Genomic DNA, 5,557 nt, shown 5'->3' with positions numbered 1-5,557 from the left:
GCAGGATGGCCAGGGTGCAGGCTGCCCTTAGTCCTGAGGCTAGGAAACACCGCCCCAGAAGGAGCTCCCCGCCCCCACCCCCTTGAACTACCTGATAAGTAGATAAGCACGTGGACATAAACGTGATTGGTTGACAGGTGTATGGCGGGTGAATCACATTAAACAGCTCGCCCACAACCTCCCAAAAACCCCCTAGACTGAGGAACTCCAATGGCAACCCTCTGGGGTCCCCTCCCGCTTCTGGAGCTTCGTGCTATCACCCAATAACCTTTGCTCTGTTGCCCACCACTCTTGGGTCTACCTCTTCACTCTTCAAAGAGGGGTGACTAAGAATCCCAGGCACCGAAGGAAAAGAAATCCTGAAACAGCAGGCCAGTAATGGGGTGCCTGGGTGGCTCAGTCAGTTAAGCGTCTGACTCTTAATTTCAGCTCAGGTCATGATCGCAGGGTCGTGAGATCGAGCCCTGCCTGGGTCAGGCTCTGTGCTCAGCATGGAATTTGCTTGAGATTCTCTCTTTCCCTCTGCCTTTGCCCCTTCCCACCCCATTCACAAGCAAAGGCACCCTTGTCTCTCTCAAATAAAACATTTTTTTTAAAGAAAAGAGGCCAGTAACTCGCCCGGGGTCACCCAGCAAACAGCAGCATTTGCACCTGAACCCAGAGTCTTACAGGAGTAGAGGAGAAGAGGTATGTCTTGGAGGAACAGGCTTACAGAGGGGACAGCTGGGATTGGAAGAGGGGGACAGACAGAAGACCAGGGAACAGACGGCCTGTACCTGTGATCTGGGGCCACAGGCCACAATACCAGGAAGGCGGTGGGTACTGCGGAGGGCGCATTGCTCCCCTAGCCTGGGGCCCAGCCCTGACCACTTGGGCATGCGTTGGGGGCCACAGGCATGTTTCAGGGTTCCAGTTCCTATGGAGGAGGCATGTGAGTGAGCTGGGCTGGTGAGGTGGGGCTGTGACCCACTGGAGAGCATGTGTCCCAGCCAACATGGAGAGTCATGACCCAGCTCTAAAGTGGAGAACCCAGGCCCAATGGGCCCAGACCTTCTGGTTGTTCTAAAAAAGTAAGTCCAGAATTTTGTATAGCGACATGATTGTTCATCTGTGTGGGCCACACTGGCTCATCCTCTCTGACCGTTTCCCTGATTTTCTACCCTCTCTTGGTGCTGTGAAGACCAGGAGAGGACAATGGTACAACCAGTTGGGAGGACTTTTTGAAAGTTTCTTACTTCCAAGGTGAACACACGTTACTCTATGGCTCAGCGATTCCCCTCTCAGGTGTTTATCTGGAGAAATGAAAAAAGATGTTCCCACTTGTCCACAAACCTACACAGTGGTCTTGCTCTTGAGAGGCCCAGGGTTCATCGATGGGTGAAAAGGGTTGAGGAAGCCTGGGCTGGGGTTCCAGAGGGACAAGCTACTGACAGGCACCGCCCTGGATGGACCTCAGAAGCTGAGACAGACCTGAAGAATACACATACCTTGTGATTCTGGAGCGGAGGCGCAGGGGTGTGGCTCCAGGGACCGCATACACATCGGGTTCAGCCGCTAGCCACTGACAGAATCCAAAGGCAGAGAAACTTCCTCCAAAGTGTTGACAATACTTCCAGGTTTATAGAAGGAAATGTGAGACAAAGGTGGGCAGTGAAGGTCAGGTCATCAGTGTCTTAGGGTCAACCACCTGCGGGGTCTTGCTGGCTCAAGGCAGTCCTTACTGCTGGAGGGGGTAGTTTCAGGTCGGACCCAAGATGCTTTCCCTGTCCAGGCTTTTGCCTGAGTTAAAGAGATAAACTGGAATGAACTTAGTTGATTACTTTTTTTAAGATTTTATTTTTTTGACCCAGAGCAGAAGCAGAGGGAGCGGCAGGCAGGGGAAGAAGCAGACTTCCTGCGGAGCAGAGAACCCAACGTGGGCCTTGATCCCAGGACCCTGAGATCACGACCCAAGCCAAAGGCAGCCGCTTAAAATGACTGAGCCACCCAGGTGCCCAAGAACTTAATCAATTAGAAAGTTTGAGGTCAAAAATGAGGTTGTTGAAGTCCTCTTTTGATTCCATTTCTATGAGGTTCAAGAACAGGAAAAATGCGGGTGCATGGATGGGTGGCTCAGTTGGTTAAGCATGATCCAGGTCATGATCCTGGGGTCCTGAGACTGAGTCCCACATTGGGGAGGGGGGAGGTTCCTGCTTAGCAGGGAGCCTGCTTCTCCCTTTGCCTCTGCTGCTCCCCCTGCTTATACGTGCTTTCTCTCTGACAAATAAATAAAATCTTTTTAAAAAAAGAAAAGATAAGGCTCAGACCTAGTTTGCGGCAACATGGCTAAATGCACCAAGAAGGTCAGAATCATGGGCAAATATGGGATCTGTTAGGGTGCCTCCCTCAGGAAGATGGTGAAGAAGATTGAGATAAGCCAGCATGCCAAGTACACTTGCTCCTTCTGCGGCAAAACCAAGATGAAAAGACGAGCTGTGGGGATCTGGCATTGTGGCTCCTGCATGAAAACTGTCGCTGGTGGCACCTGGACCTACAACACCACTTCTTTTTTTTTTTTTTTAAAGATTTTATTTATTTATTTGACAGACAGAGATCACAAGTAGGCAGAGAGGCAGGCAGAGAGAAAGGAGGGGAAGCAGGCTCCCCACCGAGCAGAGAGCCCGATGCGGGGCTCGATCCCAGGACACTGGGATCATGACCTGAGCTGAAAGCAGAGGCTTTAACCCACTGAGCCACCCAGGTTCCCTACAACACCACTTCTGCTGTCACAGTAAAGTCCGCCATCAGAAGACTGAAGGAGTTGAAAGACCAGTAGAAGTGCCGCCCTTTGAAACATTGCTAGCCTATAATAAATGGGTTAATTTATGTAAAAAAAAAGAAAGAAAGAAAGAAAGAAAAGATAAAAAAGAACAGAAAGGATGAATAAATGCTGATAGAAGCCGGAAGGTGGGAGGGAGTCAGGAATTGACCGGAAGGGGGGTGCTTCCTGGAACAATGGCAATTTCTGTATTTTTGCTTAGGTGGGAATTTTATGGGCATCTACTACAACTGTTCAGACACTCAAAGAATGATATGAACCAAATTAAAATAGTAGCACAGTTTTATACACAGTTAAATGACAAAGAGTTATAGAAATACCACAATAAATATGACAATTTAACTTGGTGGGGGGAAATCTGTACATTTGACTGCATGTGAATTAAAGCTCAAAAAAAAAAACCAAAAAAAAAAAAAAACCAAGGGGCACCTGGGTGGCTCAGTGTGTTAAAGCCTCTGCCTTCGGCTCAGGTCATGATCCCAGGGTCCTAGGATCGAGTCCCAAATCGGTCTCTGCTCGGCAGGGAGCCTGCTTCCTCCTCTCTCTCTGCCTGCCTCTCTGCCTACTTGTGATCTTTCTCTGTCAAATAACTAAATAAAATCTTTAAAAAAAATAAAAAAAACCTCTAAAAACATCTTTTAAAAAACCCCATTATTTATTTAACATGCAATGGATTTGTTATTGTTACTTTTAAATAATTAATGCATGTTTTAAATTGCTTCCTCATTTAAATGTCTAATTCTGTAAGTAGCTGTAGCTAGAACCCACATAAGGGGAGCTCTTCGGGGTTCTTGTAAAATGAGTCCAAAGACCAGAAAGTCTGAGAATTGTGGGACTAGTCTATGCATGGGGGAAACTCCTGTGAACTCTCTGTTTAAGCCCAAACCCGTGCAAGGTGTGAAAAGGTGTGTCCTGTTGCACAGGAAGTCCTCCTTGGAAAGCCCATCGGTGTGATGTGAGGGTCCCTGTGGGAGAGTTGTTTGTAACTGCACAGACCTAGCTGCTCTGCATGCACTGGACTGTTAATGAATGAACAAGCCTCTAGTTAACTTAATTGTTAAACGCTTTAACAACAGGTCATTCACAGCAGAGGGGTTGACGTTTGGAGTGTCGCTCTGACACATCTGGAGATTATCAGAGTGGAACAGCACCCCGGGAAAGCCGGCTTGACCAGAACTGCCAGAAGCCCAAGCCCGGGTTCTAAGAGACAGTTGTGTGGTCAGCCTGTTGTTCTCGGTGCTGTGGGAGTCTGGGTGCAGGGCCAGCTGTATGACCCTGGGGGCATGGGCTCTGCCTTGCATAACTGGACACATTCTTCTCAACTAAACTTTTTGTCATATTCATAAAATTCAGAGTTAACTTTCAGGGGACACGATCTGAGATCACTGTCAGAATTGAGTGGACCTTCCTTGATAATTACAGTCACTGTTTATTGCTAAACTGCCAGACAGACCTATTTCTTCATAGGGCTGGACTGTATTTTTAGTTCATTTCTATCCAGGAAGGTAAAACAGTACCCAAATAGGAGAAGTCGTATGGCTGATAAGGATCATCACCACCTACATGATTCTCCTCCTGCCAAAGAACTGATCTAGCTGGAAGGAACTGTGTATTTCATTTCTCTCATTCAGCTTGTAATGAATGCTAGCCACAATGCCACACATAGGGCTAGGTGCCAGGAGATAGCAGAGCCCCAACTCTCACTCCAGCCCGGAAACTTGTAAACTGTTTATCATTTAATATCATCTAATTCAGTGGTTCCCAGCCAGGGTGATTTTGTGTCCCAGGGATATCTGGCAATGTCTAGGGACACCGTTGGTCACAGTGAGGGAAATACTATTGGTGTCTACTGAGTCAAGGCCAGGGATGCTTCTAGGCATTTTGCGATGCACAGAACAGCTTCCACAACAAGAATTATCCAGCCCAGAATGCCAAGACCATACCTACTGGGACACTTGACCTAACTTCATCTCCCCGTTTTTCAGAAGAAGAAACTGGGGCCAATGTCACTGATATACCCAAGATCATCAGTTCCTCAGCAGCGTCTAGATGTCCTGTTCCACTCTGCGTGCAAGAGATCTTCAGTTTCCCTTTTTTGAACTGAAATTGAGGACTAATTTTTCCATGTTTGTCTCTTCCTCAAAAAAATGAGTTCTGTGGTGGCATCCTGGTGGAAAGCAGCTTTAGACAGCAATGGAAAAGCATTCGCCTTTGATCTGCATGTTTCACTGCAAGAGATGGGCTCTAGACCTGACACAGGTGCCTTGGCATGGTTGCATAAGGCTTCTGGATTTTATTTGAAAGGAAGGATGCTGTGAAGAAAAGCATAGACTCAAGAAGTTCCATTTATTCTTTCTTTTTCTTGTTCATTCACAGAATCAACAAAAGCATACCGACCTCCTACCGTGTGCCATCCACTGGGCTATACTCTGGACGCATGAGGATGAATAAAAAGTATGTGTTCTTTCCTCTCAATAGCCTTCAGTAAACAGCAGACACACACATAAACAAGGCATTACAACATGTTGAGAGAGAAGCACTAAAGGTGGCAAGCGCAGGATGGAATAGGGATGTGCCAGTCAGAGCTAATGACTGCAAGTAACAGAAACTAATTTTGGCTTATTTAAGCAGGAAAGAAATTTACTGGACCTATCCCAGGGAGCTCACAGAAGCACCAGAAAGCTTGAAGAACAAGGCTCAGAAACAGGCAGAAAGACAGGCTCAGTGCAGCTAGTACCC

General features: G+C 47.3%; 1 pseudogene across 1 annotated transcript; it reads left to right on the top strand.

Annotated features, from left to right (window-relative positions):
* Window positions 1-2,321: 2,321 nt before the first annotated feature.
* LOC308359869 (large ribosomal subunit protein eL43-like) lies at window positions 2,322-2,815 on the top strand (annotated as a pseudogene). The gene is made up of 2 exons: window positions 2,322-2,531; window positions 2,747-2,815. The product of its transcript is annotated as a large ribosomal subunit protein eL43-like (transcript).
* Window positions 2,816-5,557: the final 2,742 nt, after the last annotated feature.

This window comes from Martes martes (genome assembly GCF_963455335.1).
Source record: "Martes martes genome assembly, contig: SUPER_18_unloc_2, whole genome shotgun sequence".
NCBI classification, from domain to species: Eukaryota; Metazoa; Chordata; class Mammalia; order Carnivora; family Mustelidae; genus Martes; species Martes martes.
This window is presented reverse-complemented; position numbering and strand designations above follow the sequence as displayed.